This window comes from Natrix helvetica (assembly GCF_964273705.1).
Source record: "Natrix helvetica genome assembly, chromosome: 11".
Lineage (NCBI taxonomy): Eukaryota > Metazoa > Chordata > Lepidosauria > Squamata > Natricidae > Natrix > Natrix helvetica.
In genome coordinates this window covers 5,436,259-5,448,340 of record NC_138562.1, presented here as the reverse complement: position 1 = coordinate 5,448,340, position 12,082 = coordinate 5,436,259, and the positions used below count along the sequence as shown (strand labels likewise).

General features: G+C 44.4%; 1 long non-coding RNA gene across 1 annotated transcript; it reads right to left on the bottom strand.

The window, feature by feature from the left end:
- Positions 1-3,634: 3,634 nt before the first annotated feature.
- Positions 3,635-10,419, bottom strand: LOC309397750. The gene is made up of 3 exons (XR_014176312.1): positions 10,299-10,419; positions 3,912-4,283; positions 3,635-3,803 (listed from the first exon to the last, which is right to left on the bottom strand). It is a non-coding gene; the product is annotated as an uncharacterized lncRNA (long non-coding RNA).
- Positions 10,420-12,082: the final 1,663 nt, after the last annotated feature.

Here is a 12,082-nt window from a genome sequence, read left to right as displayed (position 1 = left end):
TGTTACTTCTGAAAAGAAGGAGGACAAGGGAGAGAGCCGGTTGGGTCTAGCGGCTAGACCAGATCTAGACAGGCTAGAAATCAGGAGATGGTGAGTTCTAGTCCTGCCTTAGGCAAGAGAGCTGATTGGGTGACTTTGGGCCAATAAGCAGGAGACTCCGAGTTCTAGTCCTACCTTGGGTATGAAAGCTGGCTGGGCCAAGCATCAGCAAACTCCGAGTTCTAGTCTTGCTTTAGGCATGAAAGCCGATTGGATGGGCCAATAAACAGGAGAAAGCCTGCTGGGTGACTTCTCTCCCTCTCTTTCAGCCCAGTCCACCTCACAGGGTTCTTGTTGTAGGGAAAATAGGAGGCAGAAGGAGCATTTTGTTTTGCCACCTTGACTTATTTATAAAAACACAGGCAGGATTTAAAAACTCTTAAATAGAAGCAGGCATCTCTGACTCTTGGCAAAGAGGTACCCTGAAGATGTCAGGATAATTTAAATCTTTTATTTATTTAATTTTATGTATTTTGTCAAGCACGTGCATTACAGATATAAGTGTAAACAGGATTATGAATACAGGAAATAAATGGGGACATTAGGACAGGGATGATTGGCACGTTGGTTGGCATGCTGGTGCGCTTATGCACGCCCCTTACAGACCTCTTAGGAATGGGGTGAGGTTGACCGTAGACAGCCTAAGGTTAAAGTTTTGGGGGTTTGGGGAAGAAACCACAGAGTCAGGTAGAGCATTCCAGGCATTGACCACTCTGTTGCTGAAATCATATTTTCTGCAATTGAGTTTGGAGCAGTTTACCTTGAGTTTGTATCTATTGTGTGCTCGTGTATTGCTGTGGTTGAAGCTGAAGTAGTTATTGAGCAGTAGGACATTGTAGCAGATAATTTTATGTACTACACCTAGGTCAGACTAAAGGCGGCTAAGTTTTAAGTTGTCTAAGCCCAAAATTTCAAGCCTGGTGGCATAAGGGATTCTGTTACGAGCAGAGGAGTGGAGGACTCTTCTCGTGAAATACCTCTGGACTCTCTCAATTGTATTAATGTCCGATATGCAGTGTGGGTTCCAGACAGATGAGCTGTCTGGATCAATAAATACATCTCCCATGATCACTACTGTCTCTTTGAAAGACTGATCCTCTCATGCAGGAAGGCCACCCCTCTATCTTCTATGCTCCATTGGTGGGAAGCCAGCTTGCCCTCCCAACGCATGGTGCACCTTGAAAAGCCCCCTAGCCTGAAGAGAACTGCCTGGCAGTCTTTGGCAGCCAAACCATTCCTTTGTGTTAGATTGTAGACTCCTGGCTAAGGTAACAATGCTATATGCTACATGTACACATAGATTCATTTATACATAACAATAAGACAAATGTTCACAGTATTATCACTTGTTCCTCTTTTATTCTTACTCAAATACTTTCAAAAGGATTTGCTGGATTTCTGTATAAATGTGTTATTTCTTTAGGTACAGTCTTATTCTCATAGCTCCATGATTAAAGGTTGCCATGTTTGGAAAATAAGTATTTACCCAACTGGGCACTTTTATATGTTTGTCCTCTGTGGTAAATAGAGGAATCCTGGTGGGTGCAGAGGCTGCACTTACTTCTATTGTCTGCACTTGCAAAACAACAGCAACAAAAATAGTATCATTATCCTTCCTTCCTTCCTTCCTTCCTTCCTTCCTTCCTTCCTTCCTTCCTTCCTTCCTTCCTTCCTTCCTTCCTTCCTATCTTCCTTCCTTCCTTCGGTTTTCAATGATCATCCAGCTGACCTATGCTTAATCACAAAGATTTTAATTTCAGTCCATCCTTTACAGATAACATGGACAAAACAGATAATTAAAAATCACTTGCTGAAATCTGTGTAAACACAGAGGCTGAAAAGAGCCTCAGGTTAATATTTATGCCCTGTTAGAGACGACTCGTGAAGGGTTACCACATCCAGGGTGCAAAAGAAGGTGCAGAGTAGAAAAGAGTCTTAGTGATTTGTGGTGCTTGACACAACATCTCTTTCAAGGACTTGCAAGACAATGGGATGTGCATGCACACAAAAAATGTTGGCAACAGCAACAGATTTTTCACCAGCAGATTTTTGGGTGGCCTCCGGTCAGCCTCCTCCTCTTTGAGAGCTAGTATGCAAAGTGTTGGGGTGAACGAGCAGCGCCTGGGTGGGCGGGGTGAACAACGGACGACAGGGGGCCTGGTTCAGGGGCGTGGCCAGTTGGCCATCGCTACCGGTTCACTGAACTGGGCAAAATTTCCGCCACTGGTGCAAACCGGCTGAATACCACCTCTGATCTCTTTGTTATTCATTAAAGCTGTCTGATTAGTTACATACACAAACATAAACACTTTTTGAAACGTATTTGCACAGATTGAACCGAAACAATTCATTATCCAAAGCCTGTAATCTGACTCATGAGTCTGAAAAGAGATGCAGCTCCTTTAACAGTTTTATTAACTTTGCATTAATATAAGTAGATTCCTTAAAGTGGCAGCTTTTTTTTTCCAGAGCCAAGAAGATGGCTGGGAAAAGGCTGTTTTAATACCCAACAGAGGAGTGCTGTCTTTGCACAAGGGTCAAAGCAATAATTTATAAAACTTGTACATTGACATTGAGTCTTTATTGATTAGCCCTTGGGCCATATCCAAGTGCAAAGTTCTAGCAGCAAATTATTACTGAAATTTGATAAAAGCAATTTAAAGTGAAATGTGATAAAATACAATTTAAAGTGGAATTGGAATAGAATACAATAATTTAAGATATAGATAAAATACGACAAAATTATATTTCATTGTCACCCCCTGTAATCTACCCCAATCAGTCCCACATATGCAGATCTCAACTGAACCATTTTGATTAAGTACTGGACTGGGTTAGATGTTATTTTCTGGTTCTGGCCTCACATAAAGTAAGTTGTTTTGATATTGGGATCCCAATGGGTCCTTCGTTTGGTATATGGACCAAGGTACCTGTCTCTCTCTCCTTTATACAAGCAACAATCCAATAGGATGTGAGCCAGGCCTTCTACCTCTGCCGCTCCACAAATGCAGAGACGCTCATTCAGTGGTGGGTTCCTACCGGTTTGGACTGGTTCAGCTAAACTGGTAGTAGCTTGGTGCCCTGGATCGCTGGAACTGGCAGCGACCCTGGCCTGCCACGCCCCTGATTTGGTTCTACTGGCGGCCCCATAGGCGCCATCATCTTGTTTTTCGCTTCTGCACATGCACAGAACAATTTTAGTTGTGCTGGGCATGCGCGCACAGCACGCATCAAGTGCACGGATAGTGCACCCCTAAGCAAACCGGCAGTAGTCTCTGCCGGAACCCACCCCTGCACTCATTGTAGGATATAGAGTGGATTCTCCCATATCTGACTGTTGTGTCAAGCTGTTCGAATCTCACTCGCGGAAATATCTCCCTAAGATGTTTTGGCAGTTGTAACTTCAAATAGCTGTCTACGCGAAAAGCATGTTTGTATTTATAATTTGTAAAACATTCACGGTAATGGACAGAAGGAATAACCTCGAGGAACAGGAGGAAGAACTCCTACCAAGGTAATAGTGAGATAACCCGCCCCGAGTCCCTTTTTGGGAGAGGGGCGGTCTAAAAATCTAAGAAATAAATAAATAAATAAATAAATAAAATAAACCTGAATCAGGACCAGAACTGTAAACTGAGAAAGCATTTTAGACAACACATCCCTGGTTCTCACAGAGACAGAGGGAGGCAAGGGGGGCGAAGCTTGTTCAGACTTGCAAGATTCTGTTATTGTAGCTCTATAACAGGGGTGTCCAAACTTGAGAACTTTAAGACTTGTGGACTTCAACTCCCAGAATTCCCCAGCCAGCATGGCTGGCTGGGGAATTCTGGGAGTTGAAGTCCACAAGTCTTAAAGTTCCCAAGTTTGGACACCCCTGCTCTATAATAAAAGCAATGTTAACCTGCATGACCACCAAACACATACATACAGGATATATTGATGGATCCTTGGAGTTGATGCCATCTCTAAAGATGCTGAATGGGGAGAGCCAGTACCTAATCCTTGGAGAAAAAAAAATACGAAACTTTGCAGTTTGCTTTTTGCATCCTCCGATATCCTCGCAACCTGTGTTCGGAAGACCCTGGAAGATCCGCTGTTCCGTTGCTGGACAAATGCCGCACTTTGTATATTTGACAAACTGACACTGCCACACTGAGTGTCGAACTCAGCTTGTCAAATACACAGAGGGCAACACCGAGGGCTCCTGTAGAAGGTGGCCGGCTGCCTCTTCGTCAATCAGAGGCCTGAAAAGGTGAAACAACAAAAGTTAACAACTCCGTGAAACATTCTGACTGCAGCCGAGCGTTTCCTTGGTCTTGGAGGCCCCTGGAACTGTCGGCCTCCAACCTGAGCCAGGTCTTCCACCTGCTTTGGGTTCTCTTGGGTGGCCCAGGAGTTTCCCCGGGATATCTCTGTTGCAGGGGTGGGTTGCTTATCTGGTTTTACTATTATGTTGCAAATGATCATTTCCCTATAGAAACAGATGCATAGTTAGACCTATGTGATAGTCGTTCCCGACTCTAGGGGGCGGTGCTCAACTCCGTTTCAAAGCCGAAGAGCCAGCGCTGTCCGAAGACGTCTCCGTGGTCATGTGGCCGGCATGACTAAATGCTGAAGGCGCACAGAACGCTGTTCCCTTCCCACCAAAGGTGGTTCCTATTTTTCTACTTGCATTTTTTACGTGCTTTCGAACGGCTAGGTTGGCAGAAGCTGGGACAAGTCACAGGAGCTCACTCCATTACATGGCGCTAGGGATTCGAACTGCCAAACTGCCGACCTTTCTGATCGACAAGCTCAGCGTCTTAGCCCCTGAGCCACCGTGTCCCAATATTAAATATGTAGATGACATAATATGATCAATGACTGTATTATTATTTGTGATTAATGTGCTTTGAGAAATGTTATGAGGAGTGTCATATAAATGCTTTAGCTTTAAAACAAAAACAGGACCAGCAAATAGAATTGGCCCCAATTCATCTCAGCCAAGGCAGATCCTAACCAAACGAGGCAGAGCCTGGCAGTGGTAGAGTAAATGGCAAAACAACGGCCAGAGCTGCCCCCTGTGCCCAAGATGTTGTGGTGATGTCCTTCAACAAGGATCACCCTCTTTGCTCCCTCCCATTATGCTTATATAAATCATCATCAATCAGTCTGGAAAGGACATAAACACAATTTGAGCATGCTTGCAACAACTCTCTTCTACTTTGCCTGGAGAATTGAACAAAAAATGATCCAAATTACCTTGTTTCCCTGAAAATAAGACATCCCCGGATAATAAACCCTATCAGGCTTTTGCGAGCATTTGCTAAAATAAGCCCTCCCCTGAAAATAAGCCCTCCCTGAAAATATTGCAACACAGCAGCAGCCATGAGGTGACCTCGCTTGTTGCCTCCTGCACCTCAAAAAGTAATAGGACCTCCCCAAAAATAAGGCCCAGTGCTTATTCCGGGGATCCAAAGAAAATAAGACCCTGTCTTATTTTTGGGAAATACGGTAGTTTCATGAGCTACAGCACTTCCTTTTTGAAAAGGAGAAACCAACATTTAGCACATGGGTTGCAATTGTACCAACAGCTTCTCCCCCCATCTCTCCCTCTCACGCACGCTTGGCCAGAGAGAAGTGTCACACAACAGCCTGCTGATTCATGCCTTATTGGCGGTGTTTGCTCAACCTGAATAGTTGTTGGCTGGATACACACAAGGGTTGATTGTGTCTAAGCAGCAAATACTGACTGCTTGCTGTCCTCTAGTGGCTGCATATTAACAGTCCAGGTACAGTAGCCTTCAATAAGCCAAAGGGCATTTTGGTTGGCAGGTGATTTGAAAGCATTTTGGACTGTGTAACTGGCTAACTCACCTACGGTTTACTTTGCTTAATTTACTGGACTTGCACAAATTCCTTATGCTAATGGAAGCTGGCCTATGCTTTTTATTCATTTAAATTGAGAAGCCGTTCAGCTCGACTCTGGGCAGCTCACAGCTTAAACAGTAAAGAAGAAGAAAATGGAAGAAAAAGTCAGGTACAGCGCGCCCTCCTCCTACTAAGACAATATTCACCAAAGACCCTGGCTAGGTCAGCACAACAGCTCAACTAAAGGAACTTGACTATTCTGCTGCCAAATGTGACATGTAGCCCACACCAGGCATAGTATCATGGTTGTGGGTGTCCCAAAATGTGGCCCCCATCCTGACATTCTACCATACCCTAAAGATACCTGCATAGAACCACGGCTCATCTTCAAGGCTTCTCTCTCTCTCTCTCTCTCTCTCTCTCTCTCTCTCTCTCTCTCTCTCTCTCTCTCTCTCTCTCTCTCCCTCCCTCCCTCCCTCCCTCCCTCCCTCTCTCTCTCTCTCTCTCTCTTCCTCCCTCCCTCCCTCCCCCCTCTCTCTATCTATCTCTATCTCTCCCTCCCTCCATCTATCTCTCTCTCTCTCTCTCTCTCCCCTACTCCAAGCTTCTCGGGTGGGAGATAATTTCATCTCTGAAGCCAGCACAGGAAGAACAAACAAAGAGCAGCCCCAATCTGTCATCGCAACCACAATCGACCTGCTACCTTACTCCCCTAATTTCCTTGCTGAAAAGGACACCACGATCCTATCAGGGTCTAACCTGAGACCCAACTGAGAAGAAGGGAGGCAACATGTGAACCCCTGGATCTGTGTTTTCCAACCTCTGTAACTTTGAGAAGCGTGGACTCCAATTCCAGAACTCCCCAACCAATATGTTGTCTGGAGAATTCACATGTCTTAAAGCAGCTGAAGCGGAGAAACATTGATCTAGATCAGTGGTTCCCAAGCCCCACAGGGGGGCAATTTGATTTTTAATGGGGGGCAAATTGAACCTTGTTTAAATCAAGTTTAATGGCCTTTTAGGCTTCCTCCGCGTGAGTAGAGTTCACTTTTTGAATAAAGTAAGAATTATATGTCATGGGGGGGGGGAGGCTGGCATCAGGGTTTTAAAGATACTTAGGTGGGGCATGGCCCCCCAAAAAAGGTTGGGAACCACCGATCTAAATGTTGCTGAACTCCAGCACCAATTAGACCCAATTATCTCATGATATGGGAGAATGGGATTGGAGAGCTGAGCTGCAAACCTTACATGACCACTAGATGGCAGCAGAGAAAGAGGGGGATAAAACCCTAATTATTGCTGTCAGGGTTTTGCAACCTTCATCCTTTAGCCTTGCTCTCCAGAGCGAGGAAGGGCATCGAGGAGCGAGAGAGAGAGCTGGGCGGCTGAGGCTCTAAGACGGCTGTACCAAAGAATGCTCAACAACCAACTGAGCTTGTGTGCTGATTTCCCAGAGCCATTGGGGGCAGGGAAGGCCCATTAAAAGCCAACCATCCGTGATGAATGGACGGTTAGGGATCCCCTATAACTGTGTTTCCCCGAAAATAAGACGGGGTCTTATTTTATTTTGACCCAGAAAATAAGCGCTTGGCCTTATTTTTGGGGAGGTCTTATTATTTTTGAGGTGCAGGAGGCCCCTTAACCACAGCCCGTGGATCAGCTGATCCAGAGAGGGCCAGAAGTTCTGTCTCTGTTTCTGGCACACTCTTGCCAGCCCTAGTGTATGGCCCTTTTTGCGGCCGCCACTAAGAGAAGGGGCACGGTAGCTAGGGTTGGTGGGAGTGGCCTCTGTGAGGCCATTGCGCATGGATGGCAGGCGCATGTGAGGTGCATGGGGCATGTTCCCCCTTGCCCCCCAGGAAATGGTGGGGACCAGCTGCACACGTATTTAAATATTTTAGGGGAGGGCTTATTTTAGCACGTGTGCTCAAAAAGCCCGATTGGGCTTATTATCCAGGGAGGTCTTATTTTCGGGGAAACGGGGAAGTTTTAGGGAGCTCATTGCAGGAGAATTTCCATCCCTAGTGATGTACCAGATTGGCTTCATGTGCACTCAGAACCTGTGCGCCAGACATGTGGGTTGGACCCTGGACATTTGCTTTCTGGTACAAGAACTTCTTCCATTGAAAACTCACATTGAAAATATGTCTCGGTTACAATTTCCAGCATTAGCTTGAAAAGTAGCTGCTGGAATCTCAGCTGAAATGATCCGCTTAGAGTTGAATCCTCTTGTACTGTTTTCCATGAGGATTCTTGAAGAGAAAGCTGTTTTGGGTGATTTCAGGTTAAAGTGGATCTTTCATTGGATCTTCAGTTTTCCCAGCAAGTTTCATTGCTGGAAATTTTTTTGCTTGTTTTCTAACAATTTTGTGTAGCTCAGCACTGGGATTGGGGGGTGGTTTAAAAGACTACAACATAATCCTTTTATTCCCATCTGTTTTTATATCATGCAATTAACAAAGAACAGTTTATCCAGTCTCTGAAACTTTTTAAAGATTGCAGTCACATGAGATGCTTATTAATGATTTACAATCACATTTCCCCCCAATTAATCCAATTTCCTGGGCTCGCCTGACACCCCTGAACTATGAACTCAGTTGGAGAGCATCCTAACTCAAATGGGTTTTGGATTTCATGAGTCAGATCTGAACCAAAGGTCTCAAGAATTGTTTGGGCTTGAGGTTATTACAGGCCCGTTCTTTTATATCCAGAATTTTATAGTAATGCTGATATTTTAAGATCAAGAAACTTGATGCCAAGTTACCAATTTATCATAATAAAGGAGTCAAGCTGCCTAGTACTTTTAGGCATACCTATTTATTTCCATTGTTAATCATAATTTTAAGTTAAGGTCCAATTTAATGTTCCCAGAAATAACTGAGACCTATCACCAAACAAGATTAAAAACACTGGTCATAAATACATCGGTAAAAAAATAATAATTCCCCCCCCTAAGATTGTAAAAAAGAAACGACAAGCAGTTCTCAAAAATTGCAAAATATCTCTGATGGCTCTTTAGATGCTTCATATTGCCACAATAAATTTCCCTTCAATTGAATACTACGAAGCACTCCATCTGAACAATCCTGAATATTAATATATTCTAGTCCTTCCCGACTCTAGGGGGCAGTGCTCATCTCTGTTCCAAAGGTGAAGAGCCAGCGCTGTCCGAAGACGTCTCTGTGGTCTTGTCATGACTAAATGCCGAAGGCGCATGGAAAGCTGTTACCTTCTCACCAAAGGTGGTTCCTATCTTTCTACTTGCATTTTTAATGTGCTTTCAAACTTCTAGGTTCCTGCAACCGTTCTTCATATGTTTTAGGAAGACTGCTGGCCAATTAACATTCACCTCAGGGGACTGGAGACGAAAACATATGAAGAACGGTTGCAGGAACTGGGTATGTCTAGTTTAATGAAAAGAAGGACTAGGGGAGACATGATAGCAGTCTTCCAATATCTCAGGAGTTGCCACAAAGAAGAGGGAGTCAAACTATTCTCCAAAGCACCTGAGGGTAGAACAAGAAGCAATGGGTGGAAACTAATCAAGGAGAGAAGCAACTTAGAACTGAGGAGAAACTTCCTGACAGTTAGAACAATTAATCAGTGGAACAGCTTGCCTCCAGAAGTTGTGAATGCCCCAACACTGGAAGTCTTTAAGAAGATGCTGGATAGCCATTTGTCCGAAATGGTATAGAGTTTCCTGCCTAGGCAGGGGGTTGGACTAGAAGACCTCCAAGATCCCTTCCAACTCTACTATTGCATTGCATTGCATTGTACCTCCCTTCCAGCCCTTGGTTTTTATTCCTAGACCACTTACCCTGTTTCCCCCAAAATAAGACCTCCCCGGATAATAAGCCCTCCCTGAAAATATTGCAACATGGCAACAGCCATGAGGTGACCACCCTCACCGCCTCCTGCACCTCAAAAATAATAAGACCTCCCCAAAAATAAGGCCAAGTGCTTATTTTAGGGGTCAAAAGAAAATAAGACCCTGTCTTATTTTCTGGGAAAGACGGTAAGTTTTAAAGATAACACATTTTGAACGGTGATGGAAATTGTTTTAGTTCTCTGGGTGCATTTTTTTTTTTGTGCCAACAGATTTTGAAAATGCACCTATCTGCAAATCCACTGTTCAAGGGCTTGAAAGTGGGCACAGACTCCACAGTTCTGGGAATACATCCCTTTTTTTCAAACTGTCATCTTCTCCTTAACAGGAGATACCGTCCATCTCCATCTTTAGGGAGGGGAAAGTTACTCAGAAGAAGTAAATTCCACTCACTCCTAAAAGTGGAAAGGATCCATTCCATTGGTTGCTAAACAAGTTTTGCAGATTTTGGAACTGGACTCCCTGGAAAACAATGCCCAAATTGGCAGCTTCCCCAAAGGAGGAATTCAACCCATCTTCTTACCAAGCCGGACGAGAAGATCCATGGAAGGCACCACCTAGAAGAACTGGAGAAGCATACTTTACCTTTCCTCTCCTTGAAGTCCTCACTTGGGTAGTTTGGCTCTTTCTCCTGCCACTTGAAGCCAAAGAGGAAGAGAAGCGATGTCCACAAAGAGAAGAGCTTGTTTTGCAAGGGACCTCTCCTTAAGAGGAAGCTAAAATGGGGAAGATAACGTTGAGGTCAGATGATGACAGGAAATCGCTGGATGTTTGACAAGTCAAAATTGAGTAATGTGCTGCAGTCGTTGGTTCTCGCCTGCCACATCGCCTGCTCCTGCACCTAATTTGGTTGTTCTTCTATGTCCAATCCAGACATTATTCTGGGAATAGAATGGGATTAAAATAGAATTAAAGAGGAAATGAAAGAGAAGGAAAGACAACAGCTTCAGCTCTCCCCCAAATCATGAGGACCCTTCTCACTCTTCTTCAAAGCCCAATTATTTTCCTGGAGCCCCAAACATTAACATTTCCCAAACCTTAATTTAAACCCAGGTTTGGGCAATGGAGATTAAGAATGACCCTTTAGAGTTTCAGCCCAAGTGAATATACCTTTCTATTTATGTTATGGAAGCATATGTATTTTATATACATTTATAAAGCCTCCCTTCCCCTCCTGCCTGGGTCAACAGCCCCAGGACACTGCAGACATTTCTTGAGCTCATCTCTTGAGTCAACTGCTGTACCTTGAGCTCTTCCCAATCATGACCTCATCCAGCATTTTCCTGCTTGATACCCACCCTATGTATTTCGGCCTTAGTTTTGATCAGATCCTGTAGCGTTCATAACATTATACTACCTGCCTGCTCCCATCATGGAGTGAGTGTCTGGACTGTGTCCGGGATGGACACAAGGGGAGCAGCTGGTCAATGCAATCCAGATGGTAGCTGGAAATGTGCAATTGAAACTGTGCAAATTGAAACTCCGTCCTCTTTGAACCTCCATCAAGTAAATCACACAATGGCACAACACCCAGGACAAGTGTGAACCCAGTCAGTGAGAACAGTCAAATGCTCATGGGGAAAACTTGGTTGAAAGGCCATACCAGAATGTGGCCAATTCTACATCAACATTTATAAGTCACTTTGAAATAATAATATTTCACTCTGCTCAAATCAGTGTAACAGATTTTAACAGATTAACAGAGTTGGAAGGGACGTTGTAGGTTATCTAGTCCAACACCCTGCTCAAGCAGGAGATCCTAGGCCATTTCTGACAAATGGCAGTCCAATCTCTTCTTGAAAGCCTCCAGGGATGAAGCTCCCACAACCTCTGAAGGCCAGCTGTTCCATTGGTCCCACTCTCAGAAAGTTCCTCCTTATTTCCAGGTTGAATCTCTCCTTGATCAGTTTCCATCCATTCTTCCTTGTCTGGCCTTCAGGTGCTTTGGAAAATAGCTTGATCCCCTCCTCTCTGTGGCAGCCCCTCAAATATTGGAACCCTGCTATCATGTCTCCCTGGTCCTTCTCTTCAGTAGACTAGCCATGCCCAGTTCCTGCAACCGTTCATCTTATGTTTTGTCTCCATTCCCCTAATCATCCTGGTTGCTCTCCTCTGCACTTCTTCTAGAGTCTCAACATCTTTTTTATAGTGTGGTGACCAAAACTGGATGCAGTACTCTAGGTGTGGTCTTACTAGGGCTTTAGAGAGTGGTATTAGAACCTCCCTTGATCTTGATCTTGATTGTGTCCCTCTGTTAATGCAACGTAGGATTGCTTTGGCTTTGTTGGCTGACGCTGCACACTGCTG